This window comes from Epinephelus lanceolatus, chromosome 18 (assembly GCF_041903045.1).
Source record: "Epinephelus lanceolatus isolate andai-2023 chromosome 18, ASM4190304v1, whole genome shotgun sequence".
Classification (NCBI taxonomy): Eukaryota; Metazoa; Chordata; class Actinopteri; order Perciformes; family Serranidae; genus Epinephelus; species Epinephelus lanceolatus.
In genome coordinates, this window is record NC_135751.1 from 7,660,699 (window position 1) to 7,683,170 (window position 22,472).

At 39.4% G+C, this 22,472-nt stretch overlaps 1 protein-coding gene across 2 annotated transcripts in view; it reads left to right on the forward strand.

Moving 5' to 3' along the window:
• The window catches only part of hoxb3a (homeobox B3a), a 133,367-nt gene that overhangs the window by 106,327 nt on the left and 4,568 nt on the right, over positions 1 to 22,472 (forward strand). Inside the window, exon 6 of one of the 2 annotated variants that reach the window (XM_033645684.2) lies at positions 21,842 to 21,994. The exons of the other annotated variant lie outside the window; for it this stretch is intronic. The gene's annotated coding sequence lies outside the window, so the exon portion shown is untranslated. Of the gene's footprint in view, positions 1 to 21,841; positions 21,995 to 22,472 lie in introns of those variants that run through there. 2 annotated transcript variants of the gene reach the window in all.

Sequence of the window (22,472 nt, forward strand, 5' to 3'; positions counted from 1 at the left end):
TGCCATAGTTAAGCCTGTGGGGTGAGTGTGGACCAAACCCCGAGTTAGCATGGCTAACTCCCTGCCATTGGTGTGTGTGTGGATATGATGCTAACTAGCTGCTCCTCCTCCTGCAGAGTCAAAATGGCGCTGAAGACAAAGCAGGATGTGAACAATGAGCAGTGGCAGCCATTACAGGATGACTGGCTCAGTGTGACAGGCATGGTCTGTGTGTGTGTGTGTGTGTGTGTGTGTGTGTGTGTGTGTGTTTATGAGTGTCAGACTGAGAAAGAGAGAGAGAGAGAGAGGGAGAGAGGGAGATGGAGATAGTGTGTGTATGCATGTTTGTGTGTTTTAGGGTACAGATTCAAGACCGGTTTATGGTTTGTATTTTTTCTTGTAATAATAATAATATCAACAATAATAATAATAATCATAACAATAATAATAATGATAATGATGATAATGATGATAATAATGATAATAACAATAATAATAATAATAATAATAATAATAAGGATTAATATTATTAGGCTATTATTCGACTTTCTGTAACTAAATAGACTGTATTAAAAAATCTGATATTTGCAATATGCACATTGGCTGATACCGGCAACATAGTAAACATCATCAGTATAATGGCCTATTACATAATGCTGTCTATTGTGAAACAAACCTGAGTAAATACTTTCCTGACCATCATAACAGTGAGCTATAGTTTAATAAACCCTGCTGAATGTCCACCAAGCTCCATTGCCTATCTGCCACTCCATCATTGTGGTAGTGAAATGAGAACAAATATATTCAAATTAGATAAATTGTCTCCTTTTCCACCCTTTACCACACATTTATGGTGCATTCATAAATGCATGAGATAGACCTTTATTTCAAGCTAAATGAGGAACTTTTAAACTGAAAGTAACACATCCTTAAGAGTAAGTCCAAACCCAGACTGAAGAGGCTGAACTTCCATTGGTACTCTCTGATTGCTTCTTTTGTTTTTTTGTCTTTTTAATTCCACACTTTTTATGGGCCAGATCAAATATTATATTGCTTAGCACATCCATGGGAATAATTCAGAGACCCACTGACATTCACTGTGTCTCTGACTGATGATTACATACTTATGTTTGATCAATGTATTAAAGGCAGCCTAATTGTCCACACAGGCAATATGGGTCCCTTTGTGTGGTAATGATAGAACATACAAAACTGCACTGAGGCAAACTCACCTAAGGTCTATGCATGTGAGCACGCATTTTAAACTCTGTAGATTAGTTCCCGTGGCAACCAATAGGCACAAAAAGGAGATAACAACCCCATTTCCTGCCTAAAAGACACATCACACATGTCTTTGTGAATTCCATTTTACTGAGCAGCAGGTGTGATATCACTCATTGAAATTATGCAGTCAGTATCAAGAATATGCAACAGAGAAGTAGCTATATTACTAACTCCACTACTACATCTACAAATACAGCAAATACAATAAAATACATAATAAAAAATATTGATTCAAAACAAAGTAAAACCAATATATTTCACAATTAAAATGATATGTAAAGAACAGTCTCTTTACTTATTTATTTTAGTAGATATTAAAGCAAATGTATCTTCAAAAGGGAATCAAAAAGTGGTCGGGCTAATTTAATTTTCTAAGGCACATCTGTTTAGGGGTCCTACATAAAGGCATCATCATCTGAAAAGTACCTTTGGACCACGAAAAGGCTAGAGTCCAGAAGTATTCGGGGCTAGGTCCCTGGCATGTTTTAAAATTGTTTAGTAAAATGTTATGCTGTAACTAAAACTGACATGGTGTTTTGCCTCATTGTAGATCAGTCAGTAGGGGTTTGTGCTGACTCAAGTCTGTTGACAGTTCCGTTTGTCTTAGGCAGCTATGCAGTGAGGCAAATGCACATATAACAGGTTCCTGAAATATTTTATCTTTTATAGTTCAGTTTAGTGAAGATACAAAAGATCTTCAAATTGTGGTAACATGAACTGTCATATTTTCTGGGTCAGGTAGGCGATCAAGTCGCAGAATATTAAAACAATCCAAAGAAAACATATGCATAAAAGTTAAATTCAATATTATGTTTGCTTATTATATGTATCAGTGGCAACATGTAGACAGAAAACAGCAGTGGCCCCAGTATAGAACCATGGGAAACTCCACTGAGCCAAGGCACCTTTGATGAACTCAAAAAAAGTCCTATTTCAAATATATACAGTACAGGCCAAAAGTTTGGACACACCTTCTCATTCAATGCGTTTTCTTTATTTTCATGACTATTTACATTGTAGATTCTCACTGAAGGCATCAAAACTATGAATGAACACATGTGGAGTTATGTACTTAACAAAAAAAGGTGAAATAACTGAAAACATGTTTTATATTCTAGTTTCTTCAAAATAGCCACCCTTTGCTCTGATTACTGCTTTGCACACTCTTGGCATTCTCTCGATGAGCTTCAAGAGGTAGTCACCTGAAATGGTTTTCCAACAGTCTTGAAGGAGTTCCCAGAGGTGTTTAGCACTTGTTGGCCCCTTTGCCTTCACTCTGCGGTCCAGCTCACCCCAAACCATCTCGATTGGGTTCAGGTCCGGTGACTGTGGAGGCCAGGTCATCTGCCGCAGCACTCCATCACTCTCCTTCTTGGTCAAATAGCCCTTACACAGCCTGGAGGTGTGTTTGGGGTCATTGTCCTGTTGAAAAATAAATGATCGTCCAACTAAACGCAAACCGGATGGGATGGCATGTCGCTGCAGGATGCTGTGGTAGCCATGCTGGTTCAGTGTGCCTTCAATTTTGAATAAATCCCCAACAGTGTCACCAGCAAAACACCCCCACACCATCACACCTCCTCCTCCATGCTTCACAGTGGGAACCAGGCATGTGGAATCCATCCGTTCACCTTTTCTGTGTCTCACAAAGACACGGCGGTTGGAACCAAAGATCTCAAATTTGGACTCATCAGACCAAAGCACAGATTTCCACTGGTCTAATGTCCATTCCTTGTGTTTCTTGGCCCAAACAAATCTCTTCTGCTTGTTGCCTCTCAGCAGTGGTTTCCTAGCAGCTATTTGACCATGAAGGCCTGATTCGGGCAGTCTTAACAGTTGTTCTAGAGATGGGTCTGCTGCTAGAACTCTGTGTGGCATTCATCTGGTCTCTGATCTGAGCTGCTGTTAACTTGCGATTTCTGAGGCTGGTGACTCGGATGAACTTATCCTCAGAAGCAGAGGTGACTCTTGGTCTTCCTTTCCTGGGTCGGTCCTCATGTGTGCCAGTTTCGTTGTAGAGCTTGATGGTTTTTGCGACTCCACTTGGGGACACGTTTAAAGTTTTTGCAATTTTCCGGACTGACTGACCTTCATTTTTTAAAGTAATGATGGCCACTTGTTTTTCTTTAGTTAGCTGATTGGTTCTTGCCATAATATGAATTTTAACAGTTGTCCAATAGGGCTGTCGGCTGTGTATTAACCTGACTTCTGCACAACACAACTGATGGTCCCAACCCCATTGATAAAGCAAGAAATTCCACTAATTAACCCTGATAAGGCACACCTGTGAAGTGGAAACCATTTCAGGTGACTACCTCTTGAAGCTCATGGAGAGAATGCCAAGAGTGTGCAAAGCAGTAATCAGAGCAAAGGGTGGCTATTTTGAAGAAACTAGAATATAAAACATGTTTTCAGTTATTTCACCTTTTTTTGTTAAGTACATAACTCCACATGTGTTCATTCATAGTTTTGACGCCTTCAGTGAGAATCTACAATGTAAATAGTCATGAAAATAAAGAAAACGCATTGAATGAGAAGGTGTGTCCAAACTTTTGGCCTGTACTGTACATTTAATATCATCCCTAGGATTCTCACCCACTGTTGCAGACTTTCTGTTATAATGAAATGTCCAACAGAGACATCTAAAACCTGAGGACTGACCAGTATCGGCTGTTCACTTCAAAGAAGATCCAGAGTGTGGCTCTTATGTGTGGTTTCTGAAGTGTTTGAGACACACACCATAACATCTGTTTCTAGTCCACTGTTTCCAACTTTAAATATTTTTGGTCTTAAAATTGTATTGAGCAAATCTGAAGTTAATCAGATTAATTCTCAAGGGGTTTGTTAAAGCAGAAAACATGTCATTTCCTTTTGCCAGTTGGTGGCGCTATGACCACAACTCAGTATTGGCACATACATGTCTTTGGGCGCAACCCCTTTCAAGGATTAGAAATTTGGGGCAGACTGGACAATGTACGCTCAAATTACATCAGTTTCCTGTTTTATGGCAATACACATAAAATGGCCGCCACACTACAGCATTAACATTTCACAAAAACTCAAAATATTACCAATTTTTCATTGTCAAGGTATTGTGATTATAACATCCAAATCTGATACACCATCTAGAAGAAGTACAAAAAAGTTTGCTTAAAAGACATGAAAAACACATGAAATACAAGATGGCCAACTTCTGGTGGGCAAATTAAATAATAATGAATTAATAATAAAAAATATTAATGACAAATATGTCAGAAATTTTAAGAAAAACGTGCATACTAAACTTTGTTAATATTAGGGCAACTTTGTCCCAGCTGAGGTCTTCCACACTTTAGGATGTATTATGGAGCCTGCTATACACGCATGAACACAATCGCTGTATATTTTTTGCATTGTCACAAAGGTTGAATATAATTGGGGGCCACTACAGAGTCGAAGTACCAGGCTCAAGCCCAATTGGACCAAAAGATTGAAATAATTACTAGTTTAAAGATGGGAACAAAGTTTTGTCGGTTTTTGTGCATCCTAAATTCTGAAAACATGTACTTAAAACAAAATTTAAAGCATGAAATGGCTGATGGCTGACTTCCTGTCAGATGAAAAAAAATCACTATACTCCTAATGATCCACTGAAATGTCATGAATGTCAAAAGAACATTATCCCAACCCTGATGTGTGTTTTGGGGCAGTTTTGGAGACCACCTGGCCATACCCAAACCCAATCACTGCAGAACTTTGCAATTTTTGCCAGTTCTGAAGTGTATGCCAATTTAGTGAATTTCTGAGCATCCCAAGTCTCTAAAAGATGTGATTGCACAGCATAATAATAATCTCTACACTTGCACTTTAAATGGTCTAAAAACCTTTGAACGTCACCTAGGATGAAGATACTCTACTTCATGTTCAGACTGCCAAGGCATTTTATCAGCTTCTGCTCAACTGCAGAATGTATCTTTTTACATAACAAAGTCTGTGGATAAATCGTATGTTACAGTGTAATCTGGTCAGGAAGAGATCACAGCTAGTATGGAGATGATGTGTGACCACAGAAGCCAGTAACTCTTTATATGGCAGGTGAGAATTGTACTGAAAAAAACATGAAAAAAATCGAAACCATCCTTGAAAAGGTTAAAACCAACAAATCTAGAATTAAACAAACATATAAACTAATTATCAAGCTGATATCATATCATTTCAAATATGCTACTGAGTTTACCAGACTGAGGACTGGGACGTACAGCATTCACTGCAATGCACCCTCACTCCTGTAACCATCCATCTAAGTGTATCTTGTAGACAAAGAGATTACAGCGGAGTACATCTCTATGCTGGGAGACATATCTCACCTTCTGAGTGCCTGTATGTGTGTGCGAGGGAGAGACTGTGTGTGTGTGTGTGCGTGTTTCAGTAATCTCTCTCTCTCCTGGCTGTCACCGCCTGTCGGCCTGCTGCCATGCTGTAATACGTGGACTGCTCCTTTATCTCTTGCATCACCGTCACCATCACTGTTATGATTTCTCCCTCTCCTGTGTGTGTGTGATATTGCATAACTCAGGCGTGATAGATCACCCACTTAGCAACACTAGTGAAATATGTGAGCGGTGGATTTTTATCATCTTGGGCTTCAAGAGGAAACTTTACCCTCAGACACACAGACAGTCGGGCTGCACTGCTGCTGCACTAAGTTAACACACACACATTTGTTTTTGACACATGTTGCAACCTGCAAGTCAAGTGGTAGGATTAAATAGGAAAAGCCTGGCTCAGCTGTACTGATACTAATACTGTACTAAGTCAGACAAGTTTGATAAAAGGAAACATGGTGATGCCAGTTCCACTTAGACAGATGCACAACTTTGCCAATCCTAGGACAGCAAAGGAATGGCCCTCCTTACTCTGTTTTATTCTGCTTCTGACTGGCTTATCCTAACATTCTTAACCCTAACCCTAACCAATCTCACTCCTCTCGCCTAAACCTAACCAATTCAACCAACAAAGGCAACAAGTGCTTGCCAATCATAGGGAGTGTAGGGTGGGACATTTCCTTGTTATACGAGAATTTGCAAATTTGCACCAGGTGTAGCAGTTCAAGTTTCTCGGTGTCAGGCAATATAGCTTCACAAAGACAACAGCAAAGATTACATTATGTGGTAGAAGGATAAAATTATGATGTTAACTTTTATGAATGAGGCAAAATGACACAAATTGGAGCTCTGGTCTCAATAAAAAAGGGAGAAATAGAGACAGAGAATGACGAGACTATGAGGCAATGTAGCTCAAGCACTGTTGGGTACATGTCCTCTATTCCCCTGCTGGGGATCAGTACAGTAATGTTACACTTTCTATGTATTTATTACTGACTACAGACCATGGTGCTGACCTAACGATGCCCTCTCTTTACTGTGGAAAGTTAGGTTAAGTTAGTTCTTTTTCTTCCTGACACTAACCGCACCTGGTATTATGCCAGTGTGAAAGGATAGCGTTTTCGTCGGTGTCTGACAATGGAAGTCACTGACCAAATGGTGATATTCGATGTCTTTCGAGTGAGAACAGGCTGCTTGAACATCCTCCAAAGATTGTATTTGGTCCAAAAACATATACACGCTTTTGATCAATGCCTTAGCCCCGTTTTAACATCACATTTGCATCCCCATGGTCACTGCAATGCACAGAGGGACATTACCCTTGATCTTTTCTGACAAATGATAATTCATATCATCTTGTAAATATGTCAGCAACCAAGTAATCTGGCCTTTAACATTACCACAGGAATAAAGGAGAAGCAAATCTGGTTGAAGTTGCTGATCTGACATTCGGCTAACTCTTCCTAATGTAGCTAAATGTTAGCTAACTAATTAGCTAGCTTTTTGTTAATATTAGCCACTTTAAGATGTGACTATAAATAGTGTGTGCCATGAAGATTGCTACAATACACTAGCCACATCTTTATTGGTTACCAATAGCCTATTCATAACTGCATTACTTCACAATAGACAGATTTTTCACATCCTGGCAACCCAAAAGTTCCTTCACTGTAATGTTTGAGCTTCACTGTGCTGAACATCTGTGCAGAAGTTGTGTCACATTCATCATCTGAAAAAGGAAAGTTTGTCTGAGCTCACTGTGAATCTCAGTTTTCACACCTGGGTGTACCTACAGAATTTATGACATCACAGTTAGTTTAAAACCAATCATGGTCCAGTATGCTACTTACACAAGTTGTCATCTGTACATTTTGTGTCCAGCTGTTAAAGGTCTAGTGTGTAGGATTTAGAGGCATCTGCTGGCAAAAATGGTGTAAAATTTTTAGAACTATGTTTTCATTAGTTTAAGCGTACTTTAAAATAAGAATTGTGTTGTCACTACCTTAGAATGAGCCATTTATATCTACATACACAGCGAGTTCTCTTCCATAGAGTACACAGTCCAACAAACCTCAGACTTTCACCTGGGAGCCCATTGTTTGCCTCCCGTATTAATGTAGAGCCAGACAATGACGTTTTTTCCTAAATCTAACCACGTGCTTTTGTTTGTGTCTCAGCAATGGTAGTGGTGTTCCGAAACAAACATCACAGCAGACACAGGAGGATACCTAGCATGTAATATGTAGACATGAAAGTCCACTGACAAAGCTGCAATATGTGACAACTTGGAAAAAGAATGTGTTGTTCTCCCACATGCAGTTTCAGTTTTGCAACATCACTGGTAGACGCCACGAAATCCTACAGACTGCACCTTTTAAAAAAACAATGTTTGCACATTCGTAGATTCTAGATTTTTCAAGAAAAAAGAGCAGTAAATGTAATTTTAAGAATTTTAAACGAGTTCATTGAACTAATTGAATTGAATTCAGACACATTATTATTTAGAGTTGAGCATGTTTATGAAGCAGCCTTAACATACTTATTAGTCAAAATAATTGGTATTAGTAAATTAGTAACTTATAAAACTTTTATAAAGGGTGTCTAATTAATTACGACACAGTTATGGCTCATCAATCACAGACCCTTGTGACTTGCCTTCAGACAGGGAGTCTCAGTATGCTTGAAATAAAGCACTTGTTGTCATCTAAGACCATTTGAAAGCGTCTTTCTGATACAGCCCAACATTTTTTGTAACTTTGAAGTAGCAGCAATTAGGTGGTGGCCATGTGCCAGGATAAGAACGTCTCTCTCCACTTCTCTTTATTTATCACCTTTTCTGTGACAGAAAACACCAATGCCTTAGAGGAGAGACTGTCTGAAAGTGTTTGCTTTTATCCCCATTTGAACGATTCATTGCATTGAGAGAGACCACAGAAACACAAAAGATGCAGAGTTCATGGAGAGGCGCTGTGGAGGCAGTCAAAGGAGTCTATAGCTGCAGCATTTACAGCCCACCTCTGATTGTGACATAGTTTGTTTCAGGCATACTGAACCCTTAACTCTACATGCAGACATTTGTACCTGACATTCATTGCAAATTTTTAAGGCAAAATGTTTACGGGTTTCCTTTTTAAATTTAAAAAAAAAAAAAAAAAAAACTTTCTTGGTGTCCAGATTTGACATGCCAAGCTGAGCCACTTTGACTTGTGGCTGGAAAGTAGCACTGTGTCCTGTTCCTTTCTTCTGTCTTGTGTTGCAGTGATGTGGCTGGCCAGTCAGTGCTTACCCCAAAACAAAGCAGGGTGCTGTTTTAAAATTCAAGTGAAATTCAGTGACGGTTGAGCACTTGAACTTGTGGTTTTATGTGCATTTCAGCTAACAGTCTCTGCACAAAGGCTGCTGTCACTGCTGTTGTTCCAGCTCCCTCAGCATGGGCATCTTGTTTATAAAGATTTGAATCCGTCAGTATTCCAGAATTTCAGGTTTCATTTCATAAATACAATAAATGTATGGAAATATAATGAAAATGCAATGAAATTCATGCTTAACATGACCAGGTGTTACTATTGGCCTGCATATTAGAAAATATATCTGGAGTCATATTATATTCAAGGATCGGACATTTGCATATTCACAACATGAATTATTTTTGAATGGGAAGAACACTGGCTCCGGCTATCACTGAGTGCCTCCATGAGGAGCTCAAAAAGACTGAAAAATGCTAACTGCCAGAGAAAATCATTCTGGCCAATTCAAATAGCCTCACAGTGGAGTATCAGTAATGTGACTTTAAATGTGGGATTTGCATTTAAAGGTCTAGTGTATAAGATATGGGATCCAGTGGCATCCAGTGGTGAGGATGGCAGGTTGCAACCAGCTGACACTTCTCCTGGTTAGAATTCCTCCAGTGTTTATGCAGGAGGTTTTACAGGGAGCCAAATTATCCACAGAGGTCTCTTCCTCTCCAAAACAAAGAGGTGATTAAAAAAGCACTGAATAAAGCAGTTTAACATTACAAATGTGTGTGTTTTTTATTTATTTATTTATTTATTTTTATGCTGCTCGTTACAGATAGGTTTCTAACTATGGTGGCCGATGCAAAAACGTGAAAATGTGAAAGCCCCTATCTGGAAACACGCTTTAATTTGTCTGTTCTTGGCTACTCTTGAAACATGGCGATCTTCAAAAATAAGGACCTGCTCCCTGTGTAGATATAAATGGCTCATTCTAAGGTCAAGAAAGCACAATGAGTCTTTTTTTCAGGTGATTATACAGTAACTAAAACATACTTATGGTATTATATTGTGTTTCTTCAAATATCCCCCCAAATCCTACACACTAGACCTTTAATGGAAGTATTTCATGTCTCACTCTTATAAGAGAGTGTTTCAAGGATGAGAACTCTCTGTGACTTTCACAGGAAAACGTTCCCAAAAAATAAATAAATAAATCAGCCTCTGAAAAACACATCCAAATCATGGCTACATGTGGTCAGATAAAAATGTTAAGTGCATTTACAAATTAGTTGTTTGCTTTGACACAACCACAGTTATATTATATGATAGGTCCTTTATGTCGTTCATAAACAGAAAAATAGACCAGATGCCATTAAATACCAACACATTGTCCCACCCCTCGGTGTCTGATAGTAGCAGCACTTAAGTGCATCTACATGATACACAGCTGAAACACACTGTAATACGTGATTAATGTTGTGAAATAGCTGCAGTTGGGTTTGGCAACAAAACTACTTGGTTATATTTTCGAAAAAAGACCATGTTATGGGTTATACTAAGCATGTTTGTGTGTCCGTGTGCGACAACCATATGTAAATTACATAGCTTTACATTAAGACAGCACTGACTTTTGGTGTCACGTGGGACACAAATTGTGGTCTCCTGGATAGAAGTCTGGTTTTGTTTAACCCATGCACCTCCCACCTTATGCGGACTTTCTGGCTCTTTATGCTATGTCAGTTGCCCTCAGCATCAAAAGTATTGCTATTGACGGATTTACGTTGGAGTTAGTTGAAACTCCGGTGCATCTCAAGATGTTAAGGGGTGCCTTTTGTGTCAATATCCCATGCCGAGGGGTGTGACGATGCACTGATATTTGATGCCTTGGAAATGAAAACAGGCTGGTCCTTGTATCCCCAGCGATAAACTAAGTGTTAAGTAGATTGGATGAATGCTTCTCAAGATTTGAGAAGGACACACATACAATAAGAGACTCCTTGTTGAGATTCCATGTTTGTCTTGTGTGACCACTCCAACCTCATGTGCAATTATTCAAAGATCACAGGAACACCTGACCTTTGACCACCAAGTTACTATCTATAGGACTTACTGTAAACCTCTTAAAATAACAACAAGTGCAACTTGTTTCAGTTGTTTTGTGACCTGAACAATTTGTCAAGGTGCCCCCACCCACCCCCTGTCTCTGTGCCATAATGGTAGCCCAGTGTGAGAGGGATCAGGTTTAAAGAGAGGATAATGACAGTCAGGGCAGGGTCATGGCTGAAATAACAGTCAGCCATAGTTCACACCTGTACACACTGTGTGTGTCTTTCACATACAGACACACAGAGAGCCAATGATTTTCATACCTCTCTGTTTATTCTATGTGTGTGAACGGTGTGTTTATTCGCATCCACTAAGTGAAGTTACTATCCGTTCTTTAGGTGAGTCAGAGGCAGATGATCAATGCTTTAGCCTCTAAGGGCCCCATCAATTCACAGCTTAGGTGTTTGTGAGAGAGAGAAGGCTAAATGGCTGTCCCACACACACACACACACACACACACACACACACACACACACACACACAAACTGTATATTGAGTTGTCAGATAGGAGCCTTCGAGGATACACACCAAACACAAATCACTCAGTGTCTGTGTGTGTTGGTGCATCCCCCCTACAGTCTCTCTCTAATAGGTCAATAAAGAGCCATTCCACAGGATTTACTGGTATTTACCAAGGGACCAACACGGACAATTGTCAGTCAATCCAACTGCACCAATTAACAGCCACTAAATAGACTGCTGAGTAGTCTGCTCAGACTGCTAACCAACAGCCATGTTTTTATTTAGGCCTGACATCACAAAAACTGTCCAATCAATGAGTTACAGTACATGTCAGTTCAAGTGACTTCATGTTTACTCCACTCATTTTTCTCATTGGTCTGATCCAAATAAACTGAACTACAGGTACGAAAGTGACCCCATAAACACTTGTAAAAAGATTGTGGTTAAGGAGGCAAACATTACTTCAGGGTCTCGTGCATAAAACAGACATGCTACATACCAATCTACCACACCGTTACAGTCTGTAAAGTATCCTTATACATGGTTCGTATATTATCTTAGCACCCTACCAATGACTTAAAATACTCAGTGCAAAGTTGTGTACATCACATGGTTCTGAACACTGGTCTCCTGGGGAAAAGTCCTCTATTGGGAAGTCCGGACTACCTCATTGGTTACGTAATTGCAGCCTTCCCGATTACGTGGGTTGTAGACAAATTACTACAGTAGTTCATGATTACATGGGATAAACGAATTGTGGTGCTTTTTTGTCTGGGTAAAGGTATGAACAGTACATGACAAGAGCCTGCTGTCTGCCTTACTACATGAAGGAAACTCTACATTGTGATTTGCACTGACTGTTGGCACAGCATTGTAAATCATGAGGTGCTGAATCGTCCAATATGATTAATAACAATTCCTGGGGATACTGGGCTGAATGGTTTCAACTAAAGCAGCAGAAGCAAACAGTGACATTCTGTTGCCAGCATGTATTGGGTAGGGAATAGACAGGGCAGTCTTCACTCAAGCTACCTTTCAAACCTTGTATCAATTTGCAAATGTGATGTAACTGATCGCTCACAAGGATTCATTCCTGGTGTACAATGGCACTGGTTCAACTCTGGCACTTTGAAGATATGACAGGAAGTTGAGAAGATTGTGAGTATATTTAATTTATATCAAGACATAATTTTGCCACACTGTAGCCCCCTTGACATGCACTGCAATCCTGAAATTTTCTAGACATTACCCAGAGAAGCTGTATGTGAAAATGCAAGTGTCCAAATCAATTGAATTGGACATTACAGACACAACCCTGCCAGCTCCCTGGTACAAAGTCCATGTAATGTCCAATTGAGTCCATGTGTGAATAGAGCAGGTAACTGTCCAGAGAATCCACAGTGAGCGAGGGGGTGTGTTGATGAAGTTTCTAGCATGCAGCTTGTGTGAAACCAGTAAAACAAAAAACAACAACAACAACAACAACAACAAAAAAACAGCTGAGGGTGAAGATAAAGAGTCATTTACACAAAGACAGCAACGAAAATGTCTTATGACAAGATTCTGGAACTTCTGTCAGGAAAGGCCAAATCCAGAATTGTCAGACAAATTAGAGGAACAGCAAGAGGGTTTGTGGCTTATGACCAAACCAGCTACAACTATATATCAGTGTGAATCGGTGTAATCGGCATCATTTTCCGCCACATGCATGCTCTCAAGTGCCAGCCCGTGTCTTAATTCAACCAAACTGAGTATTTCCAGTAGATGAAAATGCATTTGACCCAGACAATCTCCTGTTGTATGCTACATGTGTGAAAGTGTAACTCCAAACAATGTCCGGACTGGATTATCTGAATACTGTCTTGAGTTCATATAAGAAAATGGCTTAGCATACTCACTGCCCTCTTGTGTAAGGATTTCATGATATTAACAGTCTGTGAAAGTTCTACATATCATCCAGGCAGTGGGTGGTAAAAGGCTTGTTTGTTTGTTTTTTAACTTATGTGATGTCAGCATCCTGCGCACGTAAGATATGTTGGACCATTAAAAAAACATAAAGTATGTAAAGCTTTATAGAGCATGAAGAATTTGGCATTGAAAAAGACTTGTTTTCGCGGGTAAAAATATTATAATACTAGAGTTCAGAGGTCAGCATAGTGTTCAGTGTTTCTGCCACAATGAGCTACGTATGTGGCATTGATTAAACTGCACCATGTCAGTGGATGTAAGAAATGATTAATCACATTATTTTTTTAAATTTGTTTTATTAGTATCTCTATCATTTTGTCTTTAAAATATCAGAAAAGTAAAAGAAAAAAGTCTATGACAAATTCCAAGAGCGCATGTTAACATTTTTATATTGCTTGTCCTGAGCCCCAAGATATTCAAAGGCTAGGAAAAGCAGCACACATCCAAATATGAGAAGCTGGAACCAAATGTCATTTGGGATTTTTGCTATAAAATGATTTATTGATGGACTGACTGGCTATTTCAGCTGTAGCACTCAAAGGTATATCAGCTAATTGCTGACACTGTCAGTACTACCAACAGTAGTTAGACAGTAGTTCTATCATAGTACGCACTGGTTTTTAAATTACTGTAAGCAACAGCCATTCTGACTGAGGACTAGTTGGTTAGCTAGTGTGCCCTAAGCTGCAGTTCTTCATACTCACCACTGCATGTCAGCTCCAAGAAACTATACGTGTGTTGAAATAAATGGGAAAACCTTTGCACTACAAACACAAAGTCAATCAATTTTTCCCAGGAAAAAAAAGTATTTCCATTCGTACTGTCCTGAATGATTATTTTTATCTGTTATTCTGATCAAGGCCTTTGACTGAGGGGAAGTAGGTACAAAAAAGTGGGAGTTCTTCTGCATTTTTCTTATTGTCATGAAATCCCATGGAAAAAAACAAATGAAATAAAACCAACAATATGTTTGTCCATCTCCCAATACTTCTTGACTCCCCTACTCTGTCTGTAGCTCATAGCCCCAATCCCATTGTTTCCTATTGAAGATGTGAATCTTTAAAAATAAGTCAAGAATAAAAGCTTTTGTGTGTGTGTGTGTGTGTGTGTGTGTGTGTGTGTGTGTGTGTGTTCTTTTTCAAAGCTGAGTAGCTTCTGAAATCAGCTGATCACTGCAGTCTTTCGCAAATTTTACTCAAACAGGAGTGAATGGTGCATCTATTAGGGACTATTTTCAGAGGCGGATTTATCCACATTTGGTGCTCTAGTGAGTATTTGTGGCAGCACTAAGGTTTAAATGAGATTGAGCAGAAATAAACTAGTGTTTATGATCATGATAATGAGGGAAAATGTCACCCAGTGCAACAGTGTGGCTCATTAATTTGTTTTTAATAGATTTTGGACAACAATGAACCTCTGTGGCACATAGGAAGACGATTTTTTAAGCTTTGATACACAAACAATCCTTATTAGTAGACAATGGTTTGGGTCTTTCCATGGGATAATTTAAAATTAAGAAAAATATGCGCCAGACATAAATTGTTGGTACGGGAATTTGACTGGACCCTCTGCCTTACAGAAACACTGAATATCTTACTCCAGTTCTCACAACATTATACATTTATCATGAAATTCATGCAGTTTCATGCACAAACATGAAGGGCTATTGGCTAGGGGCAGTTGTTGTCCTTTGTGGCCCTTCTCCTCTGCCATAGCCTGGGTGTAAATGTGTTGTGTAGATAAGAGCCGCTGAGCTGACAGCGTCTTATCAGACGGCTGATAGCAGCGAGCAAGCTGGAAAATCCCCTCAGGCTCTGAATTCTCTCCTCTGCTCTCCACTGTTCTCTCATATTATCATTCTGTGTATGAATATTACATACCTGCTGTGACTTCCACCTCTTGACCTCTGTTTGAACTTCTATGTCTTACAAGCAGTGACTGCAACAGTTGCATGATGATGCCAATGCTGAAGTCTGGAATTGTAGTTCTTCCAGTGGCCACTAGATGCTACCTTCAAGAAAACTCTATAGGGCGACAAATAAATCTTCCAGTTGGTTCCTTTGTAAGTCACAAGGTTATCTATAGTAATTTCAGGACTTGTGATCATTTCATATTACATTACATTCAACTTTTAGTTGGAAACATAAAGGCTAGGTTTGGTAAGGCTTCCTGCCATTCTTCACCTCCTAACTGACTGAGGACAACAGCTGCAGCACGTTATGGATAGAGAAGGCAATGTAGATCGGTCCATGGATGTAGATCAAAGCTAATTAATTCAGCACAGTCACCACAAGAAAATGTATTGTACATTTCTGAAAACCACAGATTTGTTACATTTGCTTGTTTTATATGAATTATATCCACGTTTTTAAAGCGTAGGAGTGCAAGAGCTAATCCTGTCATTGTAATGTGGATGGAAAACACATTCTCACTCTGACCTTGTCACAAATTGATGTTTGGTCATGGACTTTCCACAGTGAGATGTGAGATATGATGTGAAAGGTATCCTGGGTGCGTTGGTTGTTCACATTCTGGGACACCGAGTCAACTTCAGCCTGTTATATGCTTTGTGTGTTTTCAAAATACACTCTTGTTTTCACAGGACATTTATAGTTTGCATACAGTCTCTTTCAAAATAAATGCACTACATAGGTATAACACTGCAAATTTAATTTTTTTTCCAAACACTTGGTTACATTCAGCCAACACACACACATGGTTAGGTTTAGACTGCCAAAGCATGTGGTTGTGTTTGGCTTTACAATCTTACTGGAAGCAAAAAACAGCCTCCCGGATGAAAGTAATTGTTGGACCCATCCACCACCTCTCCCACCTGCCCTATTCGGACTTCCGCTGTCTTAACTTACTTAACTGTCATGTGCACCCCTAAACTGAGAATTTTTAGCAAAAATGTTGTCTTTTCTTTAACATAACCAAGTGTTTTTTGTGCCTAAACCTAACCACACGTTAACCACAGCGCTGTTGAAATGTATTCAATCAATGTGTCAGGTATATAATTACATGCAAATGTTACGTATCCATGGTTTGCACAAATGCACAATTCCAAGCCATTATGATAACATTGTAGTTACCAGAATTGATGCATATCAGGGGTGCCAACGTGGAGAGCTACGACAAAAAACTTTCAACCAGGCTCAAGTGGAGCATAATTTGATATCATCAGGCAAAGGCTGTGTTAACCATTCAAATAGATACGAGTGCAAATTCCTGGTAGATTTCTTTGAATGCGATTTTTTTACTGTGAGTCTTAAAATCATGCCCCTGAGTGTTATAAACTGCTGGACACTGTTTTTATTTTTCATGTGATAAGCCAAAAAATTGCAGTAATCTCTTACTCCAACTGGACTTCCTAATCAGATTACATTGTCTCACTGGTACCTAAAGCAACATGCCTTCACCAATGCAGCCCTTGCATTGTTTCAACACAAGACTGCTTTCAGTCTAAACACCCACTTGGACTGCCAGCTGCTTAAGGAAGTCCTGGATTCACTTCTCAACATCCATATCCTACTACCCATAAGCCCTTGTGCTTTAAGTTTATTTTTTTCTTGTAGACAACGGTATTGACTCTGAGTCAGTTTACATGCCTTATAGTAAGCAAGCATGTCCCTTGACTGAAAAATGCCTCATTTAAAGGTCTGGTGTGTAGAATTTATTGACATCTAATCGTGAGGTTGCAGAACTGAAACCTGTTGTGTGTGCCAAGTGTGTAGGAAAACTACGATGGCCTATGCGAAAATGTGAATAACCCTATTTAGAGCCAGTGTTTGGTTTGTCCGTCCTGGGCTACTGTAGAACAACATAGCGGATTATGTGGAAAAGAACCTGCTCCATATCAAGATATAATGAGTCAGTCAATCAATCAGTCAATCAATCATTTATTTATCACACTGAATGACACGAGGTACAACTTCAGTGAAATCAGCTCATCAGCTCCTTTAACTTGTACACTATAATTTAGCCCTTTGTTGCATCTTCTTACATTGTTGGCTGCTGCTTTATAACAGTCTATGTTTCCGGATGGATCTGGTAATCCAGGATTTCTGGTTGTGGGATGATTTAACTGTCCACACATCACAACCTCGATGGCTGGTTGCTCCACCTGAACAAGGGCCGTGACGCCACTCTGCAGCCACCTCTGCATGGCATATAGCAGTGATCAACAGCAGGAACGGGACAGCATCTCCCATTCTTACCAACACACCAGTCCTAATATACCGTAAAGCACATGCCACCTTTCCCTCTCTCGTCAGAGGCCCCTGCTCTGTCAGATCAGCATATAGAAAAAGAGACTCCTGGTTGAATGGCGGATTTAGCCAGGTTTTGGTGAATTGAAAGATTTTACAGTTGCTGATATCCTGTTGGAAACTGATGTGGCACGGATGTTGTTAAGTTTATTATCCAATGTACAATGGCTAGCAGGATGTTTTCAGCTGGCACCCACTCTTCTCTATCGTTCCTCAGTGTTTACTGATGTTTACATTTGAAACATTGACCTGGCTAGCTAACAGCTGGCTAGCTAGAAGTCAGCAGGAGGAGAGTTTACAGACTGGTGAGTTGATTTCCTCATCCTGAAGAGTGACTTGCAGCCACACGCCACCACCATCCAAAGCCAAACACAAAAATCATCACCAACTCTTGCAAAATAGACATAAGAGCCTAAATGTAGCCTAGAATTAGCACAAATTTAGCATAGCGAGAGGGGACTGGAAGCATCTGTGCCTACGTCATCATATAAATGGCTAATTTTAAGATAACAAAAACACAACTATTCTTAATCTAATGAAAACATAGTCATGAATATAATTTACTGTTTCTGCCAATAGGTGCCCCTAAATCCCACACACTGGACCTTTAACCCATACTTGATTTGCACCTCTCCCAGTACCCAGAACTACATGTATCCAACAATTCATCATCTACTGCTCAGCATCAGTACAGCTGTAGCACCTATAAGCTGATTTAAGGATTGACAGTAATCATTTAACTACATATGGTTGTCATTTTAAGATACAGTAGGCACTTTTCTTAACTGTTAGTATGTATTTTTACATCTTCACTGACCAATGGATATAAGGTCAAAGAACCCTTGAGAATCATGTTCCGCCAGGACAGCTACAAGTTAGACTAATTTTAGTTGGCCGAAGGCCAAGTTAAATTTGGCAAAGCACCATGTAGGTAACAGCACACGTGCTAACATCCTAGTATATAAGCTGTGACTCTCTCTCTGTTCATGTATGACACATAGCTTCTGCATGTAATGCATTAAGAAAGAACTCCATGATCGGCCTCATCCTTGCATTCTCCAGATCATCACAGAAACACCTACTCTCATTAACAAATATGCCAAAAAGTTATTTTATACATCTATATAACTGTCACTATATCCGGACAGTATGAAGCAGATAATCCTATAAAAACAATCATGCTCCTCTATATAGAGCTCCTAATAGAGTGCTCTGTGGATGACATTTTTCCAGTGGGCCGATGTGGAAGTTAGCTTCGCCCTGGTTCCATTATCAAAAAGCCAAAGGGATTTTTTTGGGGGGGGATTAGAGCAGAAAATAAGCCTTGTGGACAGCTAATGTTTACAGTACTTACACATTTTGTTTAAGATAATTTTCACATATGAACACCACCATTTTTATTTTTATGATTCAGAGCTGAACTAGGCAGCGCTGATCAAATATGAATCAAGACTCTGTTACTGTATTGCCCAGTTCTCACATTGTTTTCAGAAACATATTTTAGTGTACTGTTTAGCTGTAAAATGAGAAAGTTGGTCTAGCCAGTGGACGGTACTCAGTTTTTGGTTTGACTGTTTTGATCATGGGGACTGGGACAAAATCTTTGTCTTTTTACAGCTAAAAAATACACTAAAATATAGCTGACCAATGTGGCTGGATGCAGTTTAATTTAATTATCAGGTTTATCAAATTTAAAACTGATGCAGTCAAAACACCATGAAGGTAAAATTAAAAAAAAAAGTTGAGTCTCCAATGTACTGATACATTCTATCTCTTTCTCCATCAACTGATATGTGTGTGTGTCTGGGTGTGTGTAAATGTTATTAATAATGGTTAATAAATGTTGTTATGTGTCTGCATCAGTGGTTCAGGTTTCACAGTTAATGCAACAACGTCAGCAGTCTGGATGCACAACTCCTCTCTTTCTTCCACTCAGACATGCCTCCCTTTCACTCCCTCTCCTATATCATCTTTCATGATTTTCAAAAAGCCATTCATATCTCACACACAAATACATATCATCACCACTCTTTTCCAGGAATACTGGAGCATAACTTCCTGGTTCTGGAGTCATTTGACCTGTCTGATAGGACTGTTAGAGAAGACAGACAGACAGACAGAGAAAGCAGGACAGAAAACTTATTTGTCCAATCAGACTGCTGTATTTCTCTGAAGCAATGTGTAACTTAACAATCACTCTACTTCTAAATTAACCCTGATCCTAGACTGTGATAAATCCTGGATGGAAAGCCCAAAATATGCAGACCAGAAGTCAGAAACACTAACAGATAATTTGAGGTGTATGTCTTGGCTGATTCTTACATTCCACTCCTGACCAGAGACAAGACAGAAACCAGGCTGAGGCAGCCAGGAGGTCATGACCCCACAGGAGGTATGAAGGTCAGTCTGTCAGGAAGAAGAGTCCCAGGAAACTGGAAGAGAAACATTTCACTAGAAAACCAGAGTCAGAAGCTTCTGGATTAATCTGACACATGGGCCAGTGTGTAACATTTGTCAGTTCTCTTTCCTCTCAAACTATAACATGAGCTTGGCCTTACGGGGTAATTGATGCACATACACAATACATCAGTACTGAAACTCTACAACTCTGAATCACTCCAGTGGGAGAGTCACCAGCACCGTCCTCACTAGCCAACCCATTCTCCTTCCCAGGTCATCAAATGCCAATGCTTACTCACGCCTCTCAGCATCTAATAGCGATGCACAGGGCATCCTTTGTGAGTTGTGTGTATGTAAGTTCTTTAACATTGCATTAAAACAATACTGACTTTTGGTTTTACATGTGACACCAACTGCAGTGTGAAAGTTTGGTTTGACCCATCCACATCCCCTCCATCCTGCCCTACGCAGACTTTCTCTTTCTACTACATCAGTTAATCTCAGCACCAAGTATTGCCGTAAATGAGTTTACATTGATGTTGGTCGAAGGTTCTGTACCTCTCATTTAGATGCCAAAAGGGTGAATTTGGCATTGATATCCCATGCATGGAGCATGACAAAGCAATGGGCTGCACTAGCAACAACTTAGCAAGCATCGTCATGACCATGCAACACTCTCTTAAAGCAACATACCACTGCAGCCATCCCTGACATCTACTGTATATCAAGTAAAATGGTATTTTGAGTAGCATTATTATTAGAGTTTTCCTCTTTTTCGGCATGTGGACAAAGGAAGTCTAGAGCAAGTTTAAAATGTTTTGTACCACACAGTTTGGCTCCCTGTCATGATATAGCTGTTTTAAAAAGATGTGTAGGTCTATCTATCTATCTATCTATCTATCTATCTATCTATCTATCTATCTATCGTTTTAAGTAAAATAAAATAGGTAAATGTATAAAACAACAAAAAAATAGTAGAAAACACATAATATGTATTTTGCGTGTGTGCATGTGTGTTTGTCATTCACTGCCCTGTGGCATGCTTATATACATATTGGGCAGCAAGAAATGCCCTGTCTGCTTCTCCTAGCAGTTTTTTTTTTGGTTTGTTTTTTAAATTTTGAGAGCAAATTAAATTCTTTGAAATGCACTTTGAGATGAACTTCCTACATTGTAGGAGCAGTGCATCTCAACTCAACCTCACCTGTCGAACAGCGACCACATATTTTACTTTCTTTTGGTTGCCATGAGTTTTTGTGTCCTTCATTTCCCATTGGCAGTTTGTGCTCACTTAGCCTGTACTTGGTTAGGTTCTCTCTCTCTCTACGTTCTATCTCTGACCCTATAGAGAAGTGTTCTGCCAATTCATAATTTCATTTCAGGGACTTCGGGTTTAAGTTTCTGCTGTCTGATGCTCTAAATAGATTACTTTACATTGTGGTATAATTTGGTTTACTTTGATTGGTCTTTGGAAAGCAGTGTTGTTGTGAGACTGAGCGTTTCTGAGATGTGCCAGTTAGCCTCAGCACCAACTGACATAGGGGACTCTTTCTGGATTAAGAGTCCCAAGAAAGAGTCAGCCCCATTGAGGCTGTCTCAGGGGATGGATTTAAGGTGATTAAAAAATCTGAGTGCTCTCTTTTGAATGTTAACTACCAATGGGTATCTGTATAATTCTGCTCTACATGCATTTGTTGGTGTCTTTCTGTGTATGTGTAATATGTATCTACAGAATTCTTAATGTGAAGATTCTGTTGGATGTTTGTCCCAACAGGTACAGCATAAATGACTACTGTAAAGCCTCCTTCAGCCAAAACACCCTGTCTATTAAAGGGAGTGCAGCTTGGAACACACTACCCTCTACCATAAGGAAATGTCCCACCCTGGCCACCTTCAAGAGCCACCTGAAGGTGTGGCTTAGAGCTAACCAAAGTTGCAATCACCTCTAACTGCATGCTGTACTGTATTAACTCTCTGTTTTAACGCATACTTATGCATTGTCCTGTTTTCTTTTCCTTCTGCTTTCTTTCTTTGTTTTTTAATACTGTATATCTCTTGTTCTTTTGTGATGTAACATCAACCTGCCTAAAAGACTCCAGATGGAAATTAGTCCCCGGGCTACAATCTGGCATATTTACGTGTACTCCTGTACACGTCCTGATTTTCTAGATAAATAAATAAAAAATAAATAAAGTACAGTGCAATGGGCTGGGTAAGCCAGCTTTTAATTGGAATTTGGAAATGAGAAAATTGTCTCTTAGTTGCATTTAAGGCTCTGTGAGATTTTTCTTTTTATGCATTCATTGCCATGTCTTTCTGTATTTTAGAAATGTACTATGATGAGTTCATAAAGTACACCAGGTTTGCAACAATATACCAGTGGTGGAAAAAAGTACTTAGATCTT